The sequence below is a fragment of the Cheilinus undulatus genome, linkage group 15 (assembly GCF_018320785.1).
Source record: "Cheilinus undulatus linkage group 15, ASM1832078v1, whole genome shotgun sequence".
NCBI classification, from domain to species: Eukaryota; Metazoa; Chordata; class Actinopteri; order Labriformes; family Labridae; genus Cheilinus; species Cheilinus undulatus.
The window spans coordinates 23,580,255-23,592,878 of NC_054879.1; the positions used below are offsets into that span (position 1 = coordinate 23,580,255).

A 12,624-nucleotide genomic window follows, 5' to 3' on the forward strand; every position below is an offset into this window, starting at 1 on the left:
TGATCCAAAGAAAGACCATCAAAGTTTGTGATGGACATTGGAGTCTCCTCTCAGAGGGATCCTTCCCATAGAAAGCTTCCTGCGGGTCACATCAGCTCTTCTGACGCCCCCTCTGCTCCCTCCCTCCCTCCTCCCTCCCTCTCTTTGTCTCTCCTCCCTTCTCTCCTCCCTCTATCAGTCAGTGCGCCCGTTGGCACAGCAAAGATTGAAAGTGACACACTCTGATTAGAAAGCGCTCTGAGAAATCGCGCTGTTGCTGCTCCCAGCTCCACCGGTTGGTTGTTGTTGCTTCTTCTTCGCACATTTTTGCGTCTTTTTCTCTCCGAGGATGAAGCCATGAGTTCAGAGGAGCGCACACTTGAGCAGCTGAGACGAGCTCAAACGGCGGACGACGCGTGAAAGGAAGAAGAGAAAGTTCATCCAAGATAGCACGTTTAGTGTGGGATAGAGGATCGAAAACTCCGGCTCCTCCTGAAGTCTCCTTCCTTCTCTCTTCACCCACAGACCGAGCATCCTCCCGGTTCTTCCCCTCACTTTCCGCTGCTTTTTTACGCGCAGCCATCGCGCCCAAACCGCCCCGGTCCTCTCTTCACCAAGCTAACTAACTTTGTGTTTCTCTCTCGTGGATCTCCTGCCCCGGTGCTTGTTCCGAGTCCAGATTCTGCTCCAGAGCACCGTGATCCTCCGCAGAGTCTCCAGGTGCCGCAGCCGCACAGCTCAGCCCTGGATTCAATACTGCTGATCAATGGACAGAGCCTCAGTGGGCAGCAGCGCCACAGACACGCCATAAACAGTGAGTGGATGCACACACGGTGACACACACTAACACACACCAACTCCACACACTGTTCAAAGTGTTTTAAATCCGAAAAAAGAGCCACAAAAGAGAGATATTTCCAAGAAAAGGCGCAAAATGTACCGATTAATCGCCCATTATTGCATTATCCTGGAACTGTTTTCGATTTTATTTTGCTTTCTGCCACTGAATCATGACTCTAAAATACAGCACAAAGTAAGATGCATTATATTTGCGTTATGTTTATAGTATCTAACTATAATAAATTAACAGTATTATTAGCTGCAATCACAGAACAATTAACGCTTTAATTGCTGCTAGTATGTCATTACCATAAATATTTACATGCTTTTCTAAAGCACAAGTTGGACATTCATGATTTAAAGTGTCTGTAAATGAGGGAAAAAGTCCATTTAAACTTGCTAATTAAAGATCAAATGAATCAATGCACAACTGTGTTATTGATCCAGATAATATAAAGAGTGCACTGAGCATCATCATCATTGCCTCTTTTTATATCAGACCATTAAACTAGAAATCTAGCATTTAGAGTCAGCACTGTTTATTCTGAAGCTGTAAATAATGAATTATTCATGCTTTTACTGCAAGTTAATAGTCAGGTAAAATTCATTTCCATAGCTATAATGCCAGTCATTTTCAGGAAAATGTGTACAAATTATTCTATGATAAAACCTGAAATCTCTTTAGATAGATAGATAGATAGATAGATAGATAGATAGATAGATAGATAGATGTTTCCATTGCATTGCAGTACAACAAATTGCTGCATTTAAAAGAACAATCAAAAGCCTAAGTTCAACAACTACAAATTCCAAAATAAAAACACCACTCTGCACATGTCCATCTGCTCTATATACTGCATGTGTACTGCACATAAAGCAATGACAGTTTGGAATAATTGAGGTGAATTTTAAGATCAAATTTTCCTCCATTTCCTGCTTCTGTGGTATTTCCCTTCTGTAGTACTTTAAATATGCAGCAACTTTAAATACTTCATTTGAATCAAATATGTTATTTAATCCCTCAGCATGGTTGCATTTAATATTTTAGCTCAGAGTTGGGCAAATGGCGGAGCAGGGTCCACATAGGGTCCCCCTTTAGGGCTCGATGTGGCCCTAAAGTCAAATATCCCTAAATGTGAGGAAAATGTCCAAATCTGCTGCAAGGATTTCAACATAAGATGCTGATACAATGCCATGCATGAAGACTGAATGCTTTAGATTTCAAAATAAGAGACATAAATCCCATATATCTGGGGCATGTTCAGCTCTCTGCATGAAACTGGTACAGACTATTAGCTTGTGTAAATTGAAGCATTAAGTGCATCTGGAAAATAAATCTTAAGCGTAAATCTTCTATTCATTGCTTTAAAAGTTGGGGATTTATCATGTTTAAAACATTAGATTTAACATTTTATTTGCATTTGAGTTTAACAGTGAAATTCTTGGTGTAATAATTCTGGTAAAAGCTTTACATGTGCTGCTTTTGTTTATAAATTAAATTAAAAAGATAATTGTCAACTTGGCCCTTTGAGAATAAAACCACTGTGGCCAAATCTAAAGTAACCCAACCCTACTTTAGTTGAATGTTAAGCAGTTTAGAGCCTTATTATAAAGAATGGAGGGATTTACACCAGAACTTTCCCTGTTACAGCAGTCAGCTGCAGGTGAATGTTAGCGTGGGAGTGTGTGTTTTAAAGGGTTGCAGTGTGTTTTATTTACGCTGTGAGGTCAAAATAAAACTCTAAAAGTCTAAGAATGCGTCACTGCTGCACGTCTGCACACTCTGTGAGTTTTTAACTTTTTAAAAAATAATTAAAGCGCTGGTGTAAATTTACAAGTGTCACTCCTGTCACTGTTTAACACACGCAGAGTTTAAAAAATAGCCCCACTCTGTCTGCGCTCCAAAGCGCGTCCTCTCCGGCAGCAGCAGCCGATGAATAAAACATCAAGAGGGGAGCAGAGAAGGTGTCGAACACGTTGAGAGTGTTTTCAGCAGATACAAGCACCTTTAACCTTCACAACACCTCACACAGAGACACAGAGGAAGAGACACCGAGGCACCCATCGAGCCTCAGAGAGGACTGAGAGGAACGTTTGATTCAGACGGATGAAGAGATCAGAGCGCGCACGGCTGATCAGAGCAGAGTCAGGGGCCTCCAGGAGAAACTGGAGCCAAATGAAAAACAGGCCGGCCTGTCAGGAGCGATAGTTTGTCCCGGGATAAACACAAAGCAAAGCCACGAGTCCAAACCGGCAGCTTCGTGTGGGATTAATCCAGAATATTGCGCGTAAAGGTTTTTAAATCTCAACGAGAGCGCGTGAGGGAAATCCAAGCGATTTCTCACTTCATTTTTACAATTTTGATCACTTTTCCTCCCACTCACCTTGAGATTAACAACACCATATTTAGTCTTTTATTTATAAAACCAGATAAGTTTAAGGCCTTATTTTAGCTTTAATTCAAACAAGATTCAGGATTGCGCTTAGCTCTCATTTTTCCACAGGAAAAATCTGCATCTATAAAAAAAAAAAAAAAAGATGAAATGCTCTCCCAGCCCTCAGCAGCGTGAAAGAAAGATAAAAAAAACATATCAAGGAATATTCATGTTCAAAGGTGCTCTAAACAATTACTATAAATATCTTAGATTAAAAATAATAATAATCAGAAAAAAACAGCGCTTCTATCATTCAAGATTTTTAAAGAGCTGTTCAAAGATCAGAACAAGCTCACGTGCGAACAAAAGAAGCTTTATTCGGAGAGGTGGAGACGTTTTTCTACCCTGGGAAAATTCAAAGTATAAATTCATTAAAGAGCAAAAATGTACCCATTTTCTTTGCCCATGTGGTGATTTAATTATGAGGAAGAAATAAAATAAATCCAATAATCAGCAGAATATTATTAGCAGCTGCGTGACGCATCTAAATCCAACTTTTCGTGTCAATAGTACGCACTCAGTTTCTCTTTTCAAACCGTCCTCATGTTTCTAAAATATCACCAATAATAAAAAGTAAAAAGCAGGATTTATTTTGGAGCAAACAGCGAGGAGAAACGGATTCGTTTCAGCCGCTTTGATGGAGACTTAGTGCAGGATTGAGGCCTGCAGGCTGTCACACCAAAGTTTGCACACATCACGGCTCTAAAAAAAGGAAAGGTGACAGGCTGCGCAGACGCAGTGAGGACGTGAGACCATGCAGAGGGATGTTTACGTGTGAATGGGCTGAATTTGAAAAAAAAAAAAAAAAAAAAAAGTAGTGAATTTCTTTTGGCTTTTCTAAAATGTGTGTGAGTGTTTGGAGGAGGAGGTTTGAATCTCTGAGGCTGATACGGACATTATCTCTGGTCTGCAATTTCAGCCATGTAATTTAGACTTTATTTTAAGCTTTATTCTGCTGAAATATAGGCCACTCTTATTCAATTTATCATTTAAATCTTAATATAACGTCTTTAGGCTCAATTTACAGTCTGACAATAAATATTAAAAATACATTTTTTTTCAACCAGGAATGAAAGAAGACTTTTACAAGAGAACCCAGCGTACAAAAAACATTTACTGTAAAAATACTCCAGTCAAAGCTGCATAATAAGGAGCTAATGCAATACAAAGATTAGCAATAAACACACAGCAGAAGTCTGAATTTATCCCAGTAAATATCCAAGGGTCTTTATATTTGCCATGACTGTCGTCTCATCCAGCATGTCCACATTTAAACTGTTGAAATGAAACGCCTCCTGGGTATAGAGGCTATCCATGCACAGCATTTACATGATCCAGCTATCAGCCACCCTCAGATTCATTTACACTAATTCAGTGGCCAAAAAAGCTTTTTGGAATAATGAGAAACATGCTTCAGACAGATAAAGCCATTATCTGAAAGCTCAACAATTCTATTGTTCTTTTTTTCCTACATCTTGCAAGCTGAAGGAAAGATCAAAATTAAGGCTGCATGATGCAGATGTTAATTGCTCATATTCCAGTCCTAAACTCACTGCATCCATTTGATAGCTTCCCTTATTTTTTTTATATTATGATCTATATCGCAGAAACAAAAGGTTTCATAGTGTCATTTTTATCCCCAACATCATTGGGTCTGACTTTATCCTGCAGAAAAAGAGCGTTTCATTCATTTAAACCTGTAAATCTTATTTTTAGTGGTAGATTTATGATCAAAATGATTTTTTTAAGGAAATCAGGACGTTCAGGGTTACGGGTTGAAACATTTTATGAGTGCTGGTCTGCAGCTGATGACCTTGCGGCTAATAAGGACACCAGTGGAGGAGAAGCATGCAGGCCTAGAGCTCAGCAGAAAAACACCGACCTGCTCAGGAAAATAGGGAATAAGGACGGGAAATTAGGACGAAAATCTCTCTTACTGGTAAAATCTAGTTGGAAAACAATGATAAATCCAAAGAATGTGGACGTGGGGTCGGTTTTGACCTGTGTTTGATGATTTTTCTCAATAATAAACACATATCTCATGCACTCTAATCATTTAAAATAGAATATACCGTACAGGTAAAGACCCTATCACATATGCAGCACAGTTACAGATGTGTTTTGTGCTGATTGTAAGATAACAGTGTGACTACAATGTTGGTAGTATTTCTTCTTCTTACTGTATGCAAAGCTTTTTAGTGCATTTTATGATTAGACTTTAAGACAAAAGATGCTGATCTGATAGCAGTGAGCTGCAGGTAACAGGTCTGATTTTTCTGCTGAAGTACTCGTACCACAATCTAAAAGTACCTATTTTAATAAGTTTTGCACTGCAATTAAATCTTTAAAAGTACAGCAAAGACTTTTAAATACTTTATGAAAGCCTTCATTTTTGCTAAATTGATTTATCGAATTTTAATGCTTTTTAAGACCCCGCAGACACACTGTCAAAAACAGACCCATGATTCCCAAAAGAAAGCAGCTTGACTAAATTTTAAACCTCAAATCTGATTTCTCGCATTCATCAAGAACTTCAGTTAATATCAGTGTTTTCAAAGTGCAGAAAAGCTCAATTTAATCACTAGAAAACACTTGTTTTTCATTACAACACTCTAAAAAATGAGGGAAAACTCCCACACATTGCCCAACTCGCTAAAGAAAGGTTATTTATTTGCAACATTTCAGTCCTAACCTTCATCAGGCAGACAGTTTGTTAAAAAGGGCCAGATGTCTCAAATAGGAAGTGGCCACACACCTGCAACCAACTTCTGTCTGAGAGAGCCAACATGATGAGAGGCTACTAAACACCTACACTCAGCAAGTGAAGAATTAATAATATTTAATAAGGGGAACTGAAGTCCACAATGAGAGCACATGCAATAAATATAGCAGAATACTCCAGTAAAGCAAGAACAGATTTATCATCCTTTTTATGAAAAATCTCCGCAAAAGACCTCCACGATGAGACCTTCCCGAAAAGATCAACAATGTGGAATCATATGAACATGATTTATACACATTTGTTGATTTGTTGACATTGCACAAAAAATAGTCACCTATTGTAGGCTGGAAAGTGTGTGGGAGTTTCTTTCAGTTTCTTGTTGGATATGTTTGACTCCAAAGCACCTGACCTAAGAAATCAAAGTGCGAAACATTTTTATCATTACAGCGCAGTAAACTGAATTACTGCATCATTTTAAACATGTTTTTGTTTGTAAGGAATACTTGTTCATTCTTTGAAGTTGCAGAAATGTGCAGAAAGAAGCTCTAAATTTGTTTTAATGAAGGAAAATAGGTATTTTTTATTTGTGCAAGCATTACAATGAGGAATACAAGTAAAAAACACTGGTCCTCTCATATCTATCACCCAGTGCCATTCTTAGTTTTGCATACACAGCATCATTATATAAGAATACAACAAGATGCATAATGCAAGTTAGTTGCATGGTGGCTCATATAATGGCAATAAATATTTTGCGCAATTATCCTCCTTGTCCAAAGGGTTAAAATTGACCCACCTTTACTTAACTGCCAAAAGAAAGCTGAATTTTAAACCTCAAATCTAATTTTAATGTAGAAACAGCCCCTCATTCATCAAAAATGTCAGTTAATACCTGTATTTTATGTCTTCCGTAAGCAGAAAGATTACATTTAATCACTCGGAAAAAAAAACAAAAAACTTGTTTTTTAACAAAATACAGTTAAGATAAGAATTTTTATCAAATCTTAAGTCACTGCATCATTTTCAACATGTATTTGTTTGTAAGAGATACTTGCACTGCCTTCACAGTTGCAGAAATTTGCAGAAAGTAGCTCTAAAGTTATTCTAATGAAGGGAACATTTCTGGCGATATTGTATATTTGTGTATCTTTACAAAGAAGAACACAACCAAAAAACACTGGTCTGTTTTTTCCCATTTTTTAGTCTTTCCCTCTGCAGATATTTTACATACACAGCAGGAGATAAAAAAAGAAGATGCAAAAAGGATTCCTTGTGATTTTGCTGCATGCTGGCTTATATAATGGCAGTAATGTTTGTCATCTTTGTCTTCGTCTTAGTCCCATCTAGGTCTTTTGTTGCTGTTGTCTTCACTAAGATCAGGGTGGGTCATTTTTGACCTTAAGTCAACAAAAAAGTTAAGATAATCTTTGCTGAATAAAAGAAAATAGAACAAAAATCATGCAAAAGTAGAATGAACAAAAGAGAATGTCTAATAAAACAATAAAAGCATGCACGTATAACCTAGTTGCTGCTTGATTTGATGAAAAAAATTCTAAAGTTTAACCCTTTTCAGTTATATTGCAGTCCTCCGTGTGTGTCCATGTGTGAGATCCAGCTCAGTTCACACGTAATAAGGGTGTGTCAGCGTTATTAAAGTACAGATTAGATAGCAGAGCAGCTCTGTGGGCAGAGACGAGCTCCTCTAATGATGCTCCTCTCTCTGTCTCTCTGTGGGCGTCGCTCTCTGATTATAAAATCTCCCAGTCATTTTTAGTCCTGCATGTTTCATCTATATATAAATTAATGTCTCCTTGGGCCTAATGTGACTGGGAGAGCTCTGGGAAGTGGATGCTGAGAGTTTTTCCAGCCCGTTCTTCCCACTCTGGTGAGGTTGGTATGAGCTGTGGTGGACGGTTTGGCATCCGTGTGCGTTTAGGGAAGTTGAAGCGTTTTCTTTGAGCCGAATCTGCCCGCTAAATGTCTCAAACATGGCAGGAGCTCTTGTAAAGTCACTCTATATAATAACATTTTTGTTTCTCTACTTCGTGCACACATTTTTGCTTTTTTTCAGGCTTGAATCCGTCCCTGCTGCTGCTGCTGCTGCTGTGTGGCTGCGTAGTGAGTCAGTGTGTGGTCCCTGGAAGTGTTAAAGCAGCGAGTCTGTGTAGCGTGCTGGCTGTGGTTTGTGTGGCTTACTGTCTGTCTGTGTGAATGTGGAGAAGTCTGTGTGTAAGTATGCGTCCTCTATAGCTGCGAGGGCGAGGCTATAAATGCTGCTTCATCCCGAATTATCAAATGAGATGTTTATGAGAGACAAACATGTTTGCCAGAGGGCCCTCCACTACACTCCTTCACCGCCCCTCGCCCGTCTTACTCCACTCTGTGAGGGTTTCAGACCCCCACAGAGCTACAAACAGAACTACACTCATGTATTTTTACCATGAAGGCCTTTCTTCTTCTTCCTCACAGTTAGACATCTGACGGTCATAAACAACAAATTTCACAATAATGAACCTTCCTTAAAAACAGCCTCATAAACAGACACATTAAAACCTTGTTCCTGCTTTGGTTTCTGACTTTTAAAAATGAGTTTTACGGCTTTAACTGATAGAGAATACATTTTAATACTGCGTGCTTTCTGTGTCAAATCTATGTACTGAAGGTGGTCAGATTTGTAAGTCTCTGAGATTGCAAATCAGCTTAAGTCAGTTATATTTCAAGATAAGCAAAAAAAAAAAAAAAAATCTTAAGGCATTATTATGAGATTTAAATGCAAAACCACAGGATAAAAGTCTTAATTCTGAAATAAAATTTCAGAATAAATAATAGAAATTCAAAATTAGCAATTAGTCTAAATTATGATATTCAAGCCCAAATAATGGAATAAACATCAAGATTAAAGTCAAATAATCACATACAAGCAAAACTTGAGATTTTAAACATTGAAATAAAAAGTCTAAATTTATATTAAAAAGTGCATAATTCTAAAATAGCAGCTCAGTTTATATTTCATATTCTGGTCTTTGCAATATAAAATCAGAATGATGATAAAAAATAAAGTTTTAAAGCATAATTATTAAATAGAAGTCATTTGTAATTAAAAAGGTCAACATAATAAATAGAACAGTCAAAATAATGAAATGAAGAGTCTACATTATTATATAAAAATGCATAATTTTTTAACAATTCTAGGCATAGTTTAAATCATATTTCTACTTGTACAATATAAATTCAATCAAGAATTTAAAAGTTAAAATTAAATGTTTTAAAGCCATAATTACAAATAAAAAAGTCCAAATTATGATTACATTATAATTCCTTTCCATGAAACAATCATGGAAAGTCAAAATCATGATTTAAAAGATCAAAATATGGAGACTAAATGTCATCATTACAATAATTATAATATGAAATAAAAAGTTTGCAGTATTAGATAAAAAGTCATAGTTAAGAAGGTCAAATCTTTTTATAGAGCAGCATTCATGCACAAATGATTTAAAGTGCTTTAAAAAGTTAAAAACAGAAATTTACAACATTTAGAACATTAAGAGTTTGTTGTCATAATTTTGACTTCCATATCATAATTATGATTTTGACAGTTTATGTACGATGCATTGAGCAGCACTGGACGTTTCCTGTCCAAACTTCATTTAACAAATATTTACTTCACTAGCTTGTGAATTCCTGTTTCCCCATGAACATGTTATATAATATGTATGTCACATTTTATGTATTTTATATTCTATGTGGAGACAAGGAAAAGGGGTACGCCTTTGACTGATCAGGGCAGGCATCAGTGACAACAGACTGACATCAATTAAGTCAGATGCAGAATAAAGGAGGAGCTGGGGTGGAGGAGGGTTGCAAAAAGTGACTTGTGGAGGGAGGAGCAAAAAGTGCAAGGCTAGAGCAGCTTAAATAAGGCAGAATGTGTGTGATTAGCGTGCTTGGAAGAGAATCAGCTGATGAGTGCTTGAGTGAGATCAGCTGATCTCATATGGCAGTGCTGGACTCTGTTGCCTGCCTAAACTAACGAGATTTTGTTTTGAACTTCCTCCATAACTCTCTTTGGACTTCGGTTGAGAACAGGCAAACTGGTTAGAAACATCTCGCCATAATGAAAAACATCTGGATCTTTGTGCTTTGTGCCCTCTCCTTTACACAGGCATAAATATTTGCTTTTCTCTCTACTCCTTGAATAGATTTTGCAAAATTAAGCAGGAAAGTAAATTGATCAAAATTTTAAAAGGGTTTGTTTTGAAACAAAATCTTAGATTTTATTTTTGGGGGATATTGCCCAGCCCTAAACTGATTTAAGCTGGGTTTGTCACTCACAGGACATGCTATTAGCATCATATTTACTATTATCAGAGAAATGAGCTCTAGAATTAAAAATCCTTGCTTGCAGAAGGCTGTAAAAACGTGTTTTTCTGCTGTAAAATTGGACATTTTAACAGTGCTCTATGAGGATCGACTCACTTTTGAAGCAGCCTCGAGTGGACACTAAAGGAATTGCAGTTTTCTTTCTCTCATAGCTTTCATTTTTCTGAGTCTTCCTCTCAGTCTCAACCCTCCCTCTGCATATTTACATGCATGCATTCATGGTGTGTGTTAACAGCAGGGCGTTTAATGTCACTCCTCCTCCTCCTCCACTGTTTATCTGTGCTGCAGAGGACAAGCATTAACCAATAGCTTGATAACCCGGCTATAAAAGTGGATCTCGAACAGCACTGTCTGGATATTTTCCTATAGAGGGTGACGCCTCTCCCATTCTCCTCTGCTATCAGGACTAATAATGCCCTCATGGGTCACTGTAAGTCTGTGTGAGTGGTTTGCATGTGAAGGGAACAGCCCTCCTTCAGCAGACACGTATCCTAACGGTAGAGGAGATACGGCCGAGGCAGTTAGAGAAGGAGAAGCTGCCAGCTCAGGTTAGTTTCAATTCTTTCTAACTCTTTAAAATCAGCAAATCGTCTGCTGCTTGGAGGATTGATTTTAACGTTTTACTAAAAGTTATGCCAGTTTTACTCTTTTGTTATGAACTCTCAAAGTGTGGGGGAGCTGCTGTGTTTACTGCTCTTTGTTCCTGTATCACAATGAAGTTTCTCTCTCTCTCTCTCTCTCTCTCTGTGTGGCTACGAAGCTACGAAGCAGAAGCATTTTTCACGTATTTATTCTATCTTCATCCCTGAATCTTTAGCTTTGTACACACATCATTCTGCAGTCAAGGCCTACTATTTCTGTCGGCTTGTGGCACTTCTAAATCGCTCTTCCTACGGCAATTGTTCCTTCCTGATGGTACGATCTAAAAATGCAAAACAGTCGATATTGAGTGGTGATCTAACGATGGGGAAGTAGTTCAAAAAGTAGTGAAAGTTTTGCACTTTTCCCCTGATTAAAGCGATATAAATGCTGTCATTCTTACAAAACCTGGCTCTTTTAATGTAAAAACAAACACATACATAAAACAACCATAATTCAACTTAAGGAATTCATAACTTTTGTGTATAAAAACGATCTCTAGGTAAAAAACCATCCTTGTTTTTTAATTGAATCAGCTTTATCGTGTGTTTTCCCCATCTTTATGATTAAAATGTTTTTGTTTTGAAGAGTGGGCCTCTGTGGATAATTCAGCTTAGCCTCTTGTTTGAAGACTACTGAGGGATTCCTAAAGTTAAAAAGCTTGAAACAGCACAGCCCGCAGCCCCTAAACATGCATTTGAAGAAGCTTCAAAGAAATATGAATATTCTAATGTAAAATTTCTCAATTCAGTGTTTTAATTATGCACTAATTGCTGTGGAAAAACTGGATGCAACCATAGCTAAGCCTGCAGTCCCTGCTCGACTACAACAGTGTCAGAGAAAACTTTGCTGTATTTTTATGTTTTAAATGCTTGATCAGGTGTTTTTTTTTTTTTTTTTTTGCTTTAAACGTTAGTATAGGAGCGTAGGAGGCTTTTACAGACCATCCACTTCCTGTTAGAAACTTTCAAAATGATATACACTAACGCAAGCAAGCAGGAGCCTGCACACAGTTCAGCTAATGTTAGTGGGAGCTCAGCTCTTGGCCCTCCTAGATCTGCTGTGGGCAGAAACATTGATTCTAATGTGAAAATGTTCACTCAGCTTGCAGCCCCGCTGAATGTTCTGACACACTAATTCAAAACATAATAATACTTATTTAGGATATTTACATGAGGATCCTGGGCCCGGAGTAGGACGACCATATACAACAATTTACCTGAGACAGTCCCATTTTCAGGCTCTGCGTTTTTGAACAACCCCTGACCTGATTTTAGCTGGTGGACATAGGGAAATACCAAAACAACATCAATGTCATTGCCAAGACAGCTGCTGTTCAACCAATAGAAAAACATCACTAACGGACTGCTCGCTCCTGATTTGTCGATACATGTGTCACTCAGTCTCAGAGTACTGATTGAACCTGCTGCATAATGTCAAGCAGACAAGCTGTCATGGTACAATGTTAGTCAGTATAGAGCTCTGGGGAGAGGAAAAACTTTCTTTAGGGAATGAATATGCTGCACGCTGAAAGTGTTTATTGTCCGTATCTTCTAACATCTGACGTCATATTAACTAGCACACACAAACAATGGGTACAAGCTGCAAATAGCTCTGTTGAATACC

At 37.8% G+C, this 12,624-nt stretch overlaps 1 protein-coding gene across 2 annotated transcripts in view; it reads left to right on the forward strand.

Annotated features, from left to right (window-relative positions):
- The first annotated feature begins 234 nt into the window (after positions 1-234).
- The window catches only part of satb2 (SATB homeobox 2), a 92,137-nt gene continuing 79,747 nt past the window's right edge, over positions 235-12,624 (forward strand). For both annotated transcript variants that reach the window (XM_041806433.1, XM_041806434.1), the window contains exon 1: positions 235-793. The gene's annotated coding sequence lies outside the window, so the exon portion shown is untranslated. The remainder of the gene's footprint in view (positions 794-12,624) is intronic.